Genomic DNA, 12,245 nt, shown 5'->3' with positions numbered 1-12,245 from the left:
AAGTTAACATTGCTAAACCTCAAAATTCACAGATGTTATGGCATAAAAGATTGGGTTATTTAAACCATTTTAGCATGGATCTATTAAAAAATGGTATGGCAACTGGTATACATATGAAAAACAAGAAACACCTGAGCTTTGCGAAAGCTGTATTAAGGCAAAGCATGCCAGAAAACCGTTTCCTAAAAATCCAAACAAAGAAGTTGCTAAAAATAAACTCGATTTGGTTCATTCAGATCTAGCTGGACCTATGGAGGTTCCATCATATGCTGGTTCAAAATATTTGTTTACCCTCATCGATGACCATACAAGAAAAGCATTTTGTTATTTTTTGAAGTCAAAGGACGAAGTTCCTGAGAAGTTTCAAGAATTTTGTGCAGAAATCGAAACTGAAACTGAAAGAAAAATTAAAGTTTTAAGAAGCGACAATGGTGGTGAGTACTGCAATGCTCGTATGAACAAGTTTTTAAAAAGCAAAGGCATCAAACATGAACTTACTGTGCCATATTGTCCTGAACAGAATGGTGTTGCCGAAAGGTTCAACCGCACTATTTTCGAAAAAGTATGTTTGATGCTGTTCGAGGTAAATGCTGAAAAACAAATGTGGGCGGAAGCTGCTAACAGCAGTATATTTATTAAACAGATCACCAACCAAGTTGACCTTACAATTCTACGTATCTTTGGATGTTATGCATATGCTCATGTTCCAAAAATAAAGCGGAAGAAACTCGACCAGAAGAGTAAAGAAAAAATCTTTGTTGGGTATTCAGAAACATTTGCCGGATACAGACTGCTAGATCCTGTTACACACAAAATTGAAATTGCACGAGATGTTGTATTTTTGGAAGAAAAAATGAATGACAAACCGTTTGAAGAAAGAAGCATGTCATTTCCTCTTGAGCAGACTGACATTGAAGTTGCAATGGTTCCAAAGTTGTCTGAAGTTGAAACAGATGAATCTGCTGATCCTGAAACTGTTACAATCCAAGAAAACAATCAAGTTTCAATTCGTCCAAGTACTAGTAAGAGTGTGAATGAGAATGATTGTGGCGAGAATGAAGCGAATGATTGTTTGGAAGTAAGTAATGTAGAGAGTTTCAATGATTTTGAGAGAGATATGACTGAAAGTGTGCATGAAAGTGTAAACGAAAATTATGTAAATACTAGAAAGCAAAAGGTAGATGATACATGTAGTTCGCGATATCTGAAAAGAAATAGACGAATGCCAAAAATGTATGATGATTTTGCAGTTGATAATGAGAGAGTTAGTTATGCAATGCCTTGCCTTCCTATTGATGATTTAGAACCCACAACTGTTTCAGAAGCGTTATCAGGTTCGAGAAGTTTTGAATGGATTAAAGCTATCGAAAAAGAGATGAATGCGTTCAAAATTAACAACACTTGGGAACTAGTAGATAAGCCTTCTAACAAAAACATTGTAAAAAACAAATGGGTTTTTAAAATCAAAAGGGATCAGAATGGTGACATTTTAGTTTATAAAGCTCGTTTAGTAGCCAAAGGCTTTACTCAAAAACATGGCATAGATTATAACGAGACTTTTTCACCTGTTATTCGTTACAGTAATTTAAGGTTTTTACTTGCATTGACTGCTGAACTAAATCTAGAAGCAGATCACATGGATGTAGAAACAGCTTTCTTAAATGGTAACATTGATCAAGAAATTTATATGTCTCAACCTGAAGGTTTTGAAGTGCCCGGTTTTGAAAACAAAGTTTGCAAATTAAATAAAGCAATATATGGGTTAAAACAATCTTCTAGGCTTTGGTATGAAAAGGCAACACAAGTTCTTCAAAAATTAGGTTACAAACAATCTAAAATTGAACCTTGTATTTTTGTAAAAATTTCTGATAAAATGCTAGTTATCATAGCATTATATGTTGATGATTTTTTCATTTTTTACAATGATGTGAGTGAGGTAAAATTTCTAAAATCAGAATTACAAATACATTTTCGTATGAAGGACTTAGGGCCAATTTCATATTGTTTGGGAATGAAAGTTGAGCGAAATAGAAAGCAAAACGAGTTGAAACTTAGTCAAGATCAGTATGTTGTGAAATTGCTTGAAAAATTTCAAATGACTGATTGTAAGACTGTTAGTACACCCCTTGAACAAAATCAAAAACTTTTGTTTGAGGGAGAATATCATGAAGTACCTTTTCAGCAGTTAAAGATATTTTAACAAAAGCTTTAGGTACTCAAAAGCACAAGTTTATATATAATAAACTTAGTTTAAAAGTATAGGTGACCTTAGGTATTGAGGGAGAATGTTAAAAAGGCAATATCCTAAGTGTCTACTATATACTAGTTCATGTTGTTAATTAGTATGCTTTGAAAAGGTAAATAACTTCAATAATTGTCATTTAGGATATTGCCTTTTTAACAAATACGAAGTAGTTGAAATAGATCAGGAAGACATTTTGGATTTTAAAGAACTTCAAATTCAAATGATTAAAAATAAATAAAACTGACATTGAAGGAATTGTTGTCAAATGGTTGAACATAGTTTGGCTACAATATACATATAAATATTATAAAATAAGACACAGTTATTTCACATATAATTTTAAATCAGACAACTTTATGAAATTTAAAATACAGAGAAGGCAACTTCGAACATTTTCAATTAACAAACTTGTGCCAAGAAGAAAATATGACAAACCGTTAAAGATTAATAATAAAAAGTTAAAAGGTTTAGTAGAACTCTGTGAGCAAAAATTAAAGAACAATATCACTTCTTTTACTAGAATCTTCAAGGAAGGGGTGATGATCATAATGAAAATGTTTCAGAAGATGAAGACGTTTAAAGATGGTATAAGTATTTAGAAATTTTATAAGTTTAATATTTGGTTATCCACGAGGAAAAATTTCCTGTAGTTGGCTGTATACCATTACAAAAACATAAAATCCTTTATAAAAGGTATATTTGGAAAATATACCTTTTATAAAGGATTTTATGTAATATTTGGTTGTTATTAGAAAAATAAAGTTTTTTATTTAAATACACTTATTACATTTTTAATAATACAGGGTTACTGCTGCATTGAATATCCAAAAAATTTGGAAAATATCAGCGAATGTAAGTTAAAGTCAAACTAAATATCCTGAAAATAGGGGAAATATCAGGGAAATTTTCGCAACATTTTAGGGAAATTACATTTTTACATTTTCACCCAGCAGTACTAACCCTGTAGTAAAACTATTATTATCAGGTGCGACGTTAACGGTTACAAAAAATATATATCGGTAATATTAAAAAGCGTTATCGGGTCATTATTAGAAAAAATTCTATTTTGTTCTCTGTAGAATAACAATAACCTGTAATAATTTTTACAATATGTCAAAGAAACCATAATAATACTATATGAATTTACAGATTTCTATTGTAATGTATTTTGCCTCCGTAATCACAAATTTGTTGGTCGATATTACGTTTCAAAACAGTTTTTCGCATTTTCTGCCACTTTATGTTTTTGTAGTTAACGTTGTTTGATACTAACCCCTCGAAATTACTGATAACAATTTGGAAACAGAAACGCATCCCAGAAGATTGGGCAACAGCAGTAATGGCTCTTCTGGTAAAGAAGGGAGGTAAAAAAGTAATGTTCAAATTATCGAGGTATTTTCATGCTAAGTGTACTGGCTAAGATTTATGAATGAACACTGGAGATGAGACTGAGAAAGAAAGTGGAACATTAACTAGATGATGCACAAAAAGGTTTCTGACCGGGCACAGTGTCCAAGATCATATCTTTAATATAAGACAATGGAAAAAGCCTTTAACAAGGTACCCGGACATCACATTTGGAAAGGGCTTGAACTTTTCGATGTTGGAGGAGAACTAATTGCTGCAAGTAAAATTTATGTACTGGAACATTGTGCGAGCATTAAACTGTGAATTAAACAAATTTGCTAATACACAAGGAGTAAGGCAAGGTGGAGTTTTAAGCTCACTGCTATTCATTATATTATATATATGAATGAACCAATAAAAAAATGCAGTCGAGTCCCAAAAATTAGATTTAGGTTACCATTGATTAAAAAGTATAACTCTGAGTAAATGTGTATTTGCAGATGACATTGCATTGATACCTGTTTTGGCTTTTAGGAAAACCAAATGGAAAATATTTAATAATAATAACTTACCGAGATTTTCTTAGATTTTCTTCGTGTTGTTAAATGTTGAAGCACTATTTTCGGTGGCATTAAGGAAAATGAAGGATGGGATAAAAGAAGGGAACTTACCGAAAATATGTTGTCTGGTATCGTCAATTTGTCTCACGGAAAACACACACAAAATCAAATTAAAATTGTCAAAGTGTACTATATGTTCCGACCGTATGTTTGTTAACGACTGACTGACTTAACATAAAGGACAGGAGATTATGCTTACTTAGAACTGTGTTGCCAAGACGTTCCCGAATTAAAATAAATGAAATATATATTCATATTGGCGCAAACATAGCCCCCGCCCTGAAAAACCCATTTTTCAGCCAAATCTGTATGCAATTTGTGCCGAAAACACAATAAAAAAACTAGTTCCAAATAAATACTCAAAGGACCAGGCATAAATTAATATACCAAAATTTTCAGAGTTAATTACCGTAACTCAAAAAAAAAATAATCGAAAAAAATAAATAAATTCTAATGAAAAATACCTATAACTATATACAAAAGATATTACTGTAAATTTATTGATTCGGAAGAGGGCATAACTTCAAAACTGGTCGTGTAAATGTCCCTTTCGAAGTTTTCACAGTAACATTTCTAACAACTCCGTCTTTACCCGGATGAACCTCAGTAACAATGGCCAACGGCCAACAAAGTGTAGGTACATTGTCTACCTTTAAAATAACAACCGTTCCGATTTTAACATTAGGCAAATCTATATTCCATTTTTCTCTAGTTTGTACCCACATAACAATGATGTTCGCATCATGTTCTAAGCATATACTACCAACATTCGTCGGAGTATATTCTTTTTAGTATATGTGTAGTACAAGCATAGCATCTACCTTAAAAAACATTCTAAATTTCATGTTTTTTGCATATACTTCAAAGTATATTCTCGTACCGAATATACTAAGTATATTCGTGTACGTAGGATCTCGGAATATTCGTAAAAGTTTATTCTTAGAATATACCTTTATCGAATATTCTTAGCACATACTTATAAGTACATTCTTAACACATACTTATAAGTAGATACTTTTAAAATGTCTTAAAAATAATTTGTATGTATAGGAAGTATAATATTAGCCTTATAGATTATCAACTTCGTTATTTTTTAGAATACATAATTAATAAAATTTATGTATGTAGGTAGTATTGGACGAATTTCATTTCAAAATTGTTGTAGGGTAAAAAAGTTTAAACATTAATTGTATTAATGTTTACATAGATACTATTAAAAATTCGTTTTCATAACTGAAATGACTTTACCATTTCGAGTTTATCATGAATCATTAGTATTTTTACATCCTTGGAATTTGAATTTAGGTACATTCAATTCAATAGGTCATTTCGCAGAACCAAAATGTGCCAAACTGCACAACCAAAGCAACCAAAGGCTTTGGCGTTGCCAACCGTCGAGTAAGCTTTTTCCGTCAACTTACCTTAAAAATTCCCACTTTTATAAAAAAAAAACTTCCCTCCTGTTTACAAAATCTGAGAAGATATGTTGAATTATTTTCAAATATTTTGATTGTTTCTTAATATTTTACAATTTGGACTGGAACAATAATTCCCTTTTGAGTTAACTTTTTCCCTTTATCACCTTTTCTGTTGAAAATTCCCGCAAAAAGGGAAATTTCTATCCGTTTGGCAACACTGACCACCGATTTTGTTATTCCACAACATTCATAACCCCCCCCCCCCCCATCATATTCTGACCACCATTTCTATTCTTACCTGAATGGAATAAATGGATCAGGGATAGGAAAAAACCGTAAAATGAAAACAGGCATTATTTCATTATTTGTATCATCATCTATGGATCTATGCAGGCAGTGTTAAGGATGAAAGCGAATGATGTAGTACTAGGACTAAAGAACATACATAATCTGTTTATTTTGTTTGCGGTGCTTCAAAATACATATAATCTATTTTGATAACTCAATATTACTTAAATAGGTAAGTACATATAAGTATTATATAAATTTTAGTTACTTATTATGCATAGTTTAGTTTAGCTAAATATTATATAATGATTTATATAAATAACTAAAATTTATAAATATGTACTTACTTTTTAAGTAATATTGTAGAATGTAGGTACTAAATACATTCTCATTTGCAATTAAAATATGTAAATAGATATTTGGTAGAACCAGTAGAACCTAAGATGAGATTAGGTGATGGTGAAAACATACTTCTAAGCAATATAGCAGTTGATAGCACTTTCTTAGAATATGTATTCTTAAAAATATAATATTCTTCCCATACAAAGATGTGCGGTAGTACGTTCTTAGTATATAAATAGAAGGTTTATAGCACTTCCTTGGAATATTCTAAAAAGTACCTTCTTGGTATAAACTAAAAAGATGTGCGGTAGTATGTTCTAAGTATACACATAGAAGGTTTATAGCACGTCCTTGGAATGTTCTAAAAAGAACATTCTTGGTATATACTGAAAAGAAGTGCGGTAGTACATTCTAAGTATATACATAGAACGTTTAAGTACTGTAATGTAGTATATACTCAGTATCTGCTCTGCACATTCGCAATGGTAATTACGCACATTCTCAGTATATACTTTTTCTGAAAAGTATGTTCTATGAATCTACTAAGAACATGAAATTGTTATGTGGGTAAGGTAGTCAAATATTCCAAACGCCACCTTTTCCAGAAATCTTGCACCATTCGATCGATTAACTGGAACCTATCTAACCGGTTTATATTTAAATCTGTTAAATCGTCGGCCGGCAAACTTCCTAACGGTGTTAAATTTAAAAAATGTGATGGAGTTAATACCGATATTTGAGATGAATCAGTTGGTCGACGACAAAGAGGTCTCGAATTTAAGATTGCCTCTATTTGAATTAATAGAGTATTTAACTCTTCATATGTTAACAACTGATCCCCTATGACCTTATAGAGATGCGACTTAGCGCTCTTTACATTACTTTCCCAAAGACCCCCGTGACTCGGACTTTGTGGACTTATAAATTTCCATTCCACACCGTTCAAATTTAATTCACATAACAGTGCATTTTGATATTCTTCCGAACTAGCAAACCGATTAATTTCACTTAAAACCGTTTTCGCACAAACAAAAGATGATCCCTGATCAGAATACAAAACCTTGCATGGGCCCCTTCTTGCTAAAAGTCTTTTAAATGCTTGCATAAAATGTGGTGTGCTTAAAGAACTCACCAATTCTAAATGAACCGCTTTTGTGCTTAAACAAACCGCTAATAAACAATACGATTTATGAACCGCCGCATTACGTTTTTTACCTAATGTAATATTTATTGGCCCAAAATAGTCAACCCCTACGTGTAAAAAGGGTTTAGTAGCAGTAACCCTCGATACCGGTAAATCTGCCATGAGCGGTGTCAAAATTTTCGGTTTATTTCTAAAACAACGATTGCATTTAAAAACCCGATTTCTTATAAGATTTCTTGCCCCAAGAATCCAATACTTTTGACGCAATAAAGCTTCAAGCAAATATGCCCCCGTATGCATATAAATTATATGATAAAAATCAACAATCCGTTCAACTAACGTTTCTTTTCCCGGTAAAATTAGTGGATGTTTTCCCGAAAAACTAAGGGATGAATTATTAAGTCGTCCCCCCACCATAAGTAAACCGTCTTGTAAAAATGGCCGTAATTTCTTAAGCTGTGTTTTACATTGTTTGTTTTCTTTTATCATTTTTATTTCAGTTTCAAAATGTTTTAACTGAATTAACTGAATTAAATAACATTCTGCTGTTCTTAGCGCAGTAGCCGTAATTAATTTTTGCACAGGAATTAATTTTAACAACATTAAAACCCGAACCGTAATCCGTAAAATTTTATGCCAGCTAGAATGACGTTCAACCAATTCAAGTAAGGGATGAATTTTTTCACCTTGCTTCTCCTCCTCAATAACCAAAACCTTAACCTCCGAAATATCCGATTCTAATATTGAAGAAGGCCAGTCCGATTCCCGTAATTTTATCCAACTAGGACCTTGTAACCAAAGTTCATGATTTATTAATTGTGAGGGTGTCAACCCTCTTGACAAGCAGTCCGCGGGATTATTTTTACCTTCAATATGTTGCCATGAAATATTAGGAAGGTTTTCTTTAATTTGCTGCACTCGATTAGCTACAAAAATATCTTTGGTATTTGCCGAAGTTAACCAACTCACCACCGTGGTCGAATCAGAATACGCAACTAGTTGTGAAATATGAGTAAGTTTGCTATAATTTTCAAATATTAATTTCAGCAAAGATGATAACAACAAAGCCGCGCATAATTCTAGCTTCGGAATGGTCATGGTCTTTTTTAAAGGTGCACATCTCGATTTTGCAGCAACCAGTCTCACACTCACTTCACCGCTAGAATTTACAACCCTTAAATAAACTACCCCACCGTAACCGTCTTGACTTGCATCCGCAAACCCCAAAATCATAATCGGAACATCCCTCATGGCTCCTACATGTCTAGGGACCTCAAATTTTGAAAAATCTTGCCATTCATTGCATACCTTTTCCCATGATTTTTTAATCGTATCCGGGGGTGAGTCATCCCAACCCAATTTTAGTTGCCATAACTCCCTGATCATTAACTTTAAATGCAAAATAAATGGAGCAATCAGACCAATAGGATCATAACATTTTGCAGTAAGAGATAAAATCTTACGTTTTGTACAATTTTTATCGGGGGTGGTTAACCTATAGTTCAAAACATCCCTCTGCGGATCCCATTGCATCCCTAAAACTTTAGTCTCCGATTTAAATGTAACCGAATTTTGTAAACGTTTTTCCAGCGGAATTTCTGATAACAAATTGTCCAAATTAGTCGACCATTTAACTAAGTCAAAACAACCACCTTTGAAGAGCTTTACCGATTGATTATATAATTCTTTAGCTTCAATTTCGTCCGGAACACTCGTTAAAAAATCATCCATATATAGCCCCGAAGAAATATATTTTTTAGCTAAAGGATAATCTTTGCCATCTTCATTTATCAATTGCTGAACCGTCCGTAGCGCTAAAAAAGGTGACGACCTTAAACCGAACGCAACCACCGTAAATTCATACGTTTTTATTTCCTCGTTTGGATCAAATCTCCATAATATTCTTTGAAACCGCCAGTGATCTTGTACTAATTTTATTTGTAAAAACATCTTTTTTAAATCCGAACTCAATGCTACTGGAAAAAGCCGAAAATTTATTAATAAAGTGCATATGTCCGCCTGCAGTTTAGGCCCGCTATGCAATAAATCATTCAAAGAGACATCACTGTCTGAAGGGCAAGATGCATCCAATACGATACGTATAGGTGTACTTAAACTCTCTAATTTTATTACAGGGTGATGACTAATATAATAGGATAAGTCACAATCTTCTTTTTCCAATAAATTTAAGTATCCTTGATCCAAAAAATCCTGCATAATTTTATTGTAATCCGCACGCAAGCTGTCCGATTTTGTCAACCGTTTTTCCAAGGTTTTTAACCGATTTTCCGCCGAAACCCTTGAATTTCCCAAATTTTTTGGTGAACTTTTAAAAGGTAATGCAACAGTAAACCGGCCCGATATATCCCTGGAAACCGTGGTTTTATAAATATTTTCACATTCTATAGCGTCTAAATCCGGAATTTCCCGTTTTGGAACCTGCTCTAATTCCCAAAATTTTGTCAAAATTTGTTCAATCGATGTTTCTTCCCTTAAAGTGAGCAAATTTATGGGAGTGGAATATTCCGTATCCACCTGACCCATAATAACATACCCGAACGTTGTTTCTAAAGCCGCCCCTAAACCTGAAGAACTCAAAATCCGATTACCGCCGAAAAGAATAGGAAAAAACTGCGCACCGATTATGCCATCGATTGATTTAGGTTCAAAAAACTTATCGTCCGCTAATTGTAAATTTTTAAATTCCGATAAAGTTTGCAAATTTAATTTCGTTTTTGGCAATTTATCTGTAATATGATCAATAACTAAAGCTTGAACATCGTATTTTTTAGTCTGATCAAAACGCGAAGCGATAATAATGTCCGTTACTCCCCTTACCGACTGAGAGTTTTGTCCCAAACCTTGTACCGAAGAATTAATTTTTGTATATCTAAGACCTAGTTTTTTACAACATTCCGTGGTCAAAAGATTACACTGACTACCGTTGTCCAAAATAAACCGCGCCGTTGCATTTTGTAAAGGACTATTTAACACACATACCGTTACCGTTGCTAATAGAACCGTTTTTTCCTGATTTCTACTCAAAAAACTAGAATTTTGAAACGCACAATTAACTGAACCCGAATTGTGGTTATTGGAACCCGTTTCTGGAATACCGACACCAGAATTTGGTTGATTATTTTGATTATTTTCTTTCGCACCCCTTATTTCCGGTTTTCCTGCGCATAAAAGAAAATGATGATTCTTGGCACACTGGGCACACGGTCTTTTTAAGCACTGTCTTACACCATGTGACTGGGAAAAACACAGAAAGCATAAATTATTATTTTTTACCAAATCGTACCTTTGTGTAGGATTCATAGCCTTAAATTTATCACACCTACCCAAAAAATGTGACGATTTTTTACATAAAACACAAAAAGGCATTCTGTTATTGTTTTTATTCTCATGCTGGCTTACAAAAAATGATTTCGAATTTTTATTTTTATGATAGCCACTGGAGCTAGCCTCTTGTGAGTCACTATTATGCAAAATTTTTGTTTGATCCTTGACAAATTTAATTAAATCCGTGTAAGTAGGAATAACCGTTCCGCGCATGTGATTTTCAAAAGATTTTACCGTTTCCCTGTCCAGTTTTGAGAGTGCATGATAAAGTAAAATAAAATCCGTTAAATCCGGGACATCCAACTTTTTTAAGGCATTAACCGAGGCGTCAAAGATTTCTAAAAAACTGTTTAGATTTTTTTCAGATTCCGATTGCAAGGATTTAAAATTAAAAATTTGTTGTAAATAAGTGTTTGCTAACAACCTTTTATTATGATATTTTTCTAAAAGTGCTTTCCATAACGTGTCATAATTATCCCCAGAAGTAGCTATTCCCGCACAAATACTAAGGGCCGATCGCTTTAAATGTGAAACCAAAAGCCGAGCCTTATCTGCATCCGTCAGCTGGAAATTATCGTGTACCAATGGTTTGTAAATCGAATAAAAAGTTTCCCATTCCTTTGTTTCCCCGTGGAAATCTGGAATAGTGATTTTTGGCAAAAGACTGTGTACATTACACTGTTGCTGTGTACTTTGCTGTAAAGTTGGATTTACAATATTGGTGCTTGGTTTTAATTTTGTGTAAGCCGCCCTTGCTTCACAACACATTTCGTTAATAACAGACATCACCTGAAAATCTGGTTTATAGTTTTCATCAACGTCAAACCCGACTGCGTTGATTTCATCCAAAATTTTGAGAATTTCTGTCCTTGTCGAATCCAACGACTGATACAAGTTTGTGAATTTTTTAATGGTTTTATCCGTAGTTAAGTTTTTCGATAAGTCATATAAAGTCTGAATGATTGTATAAAGCGTTTCTTTTTTAGCCGTTAATATTTTAAATTGCCTTTCGTAAGTAGTCATTGTTACTGAAATCAATCCGCAAAATCAGAAAAAAAAACAAAGTCTACTTTAAGAAAACTGTAGCATATAACAAACCAGGTCTGAGTATAAATTTTGAATAAAATTAATTAATTATAGAGATTTGTTAAAAAACAAGCCTTCCGGGCAGTTATTATGCAAACTCTTTATTTTGTTTAGAACCGTGAATCAAATTTAGTATTTGTTTACAAAATAATTTTTATTCATACATCCGAATTTTTCCGTAACCGATTGAGTCGAAAAATATTCACGTTTGACAACACCGCAAATATATAAAAACCTAACTTCTTTCACGACCGAAGCCCAAGTTGTTCCGAGAAACAAAAACGATACAAATACAAAAATCAGCAAAAAGTTATCACAGAGTTTTTTTGTTTTCGATACGTGCCGACATTAAATTTTACCGAACAATTTGTTTCTAAATAAGAATATTATTATTTAATAATACAAAACTA

Source organism: Diabrotica virgifera, chromosome 7, assembly GCF_917563875.1.
Source record: "Diabrotica virgifera virgifera chromosome 7, PGI_DIABVI_V3a".
NCBI lineage: Eukaryota > Metazoa > Arthropoda > Insecta > Coleoptera > Chrysomelidae > Diabrotica > Diabrotica virgifera.
Note: the sequence above shows the minus strand (reverse complement) of the source record.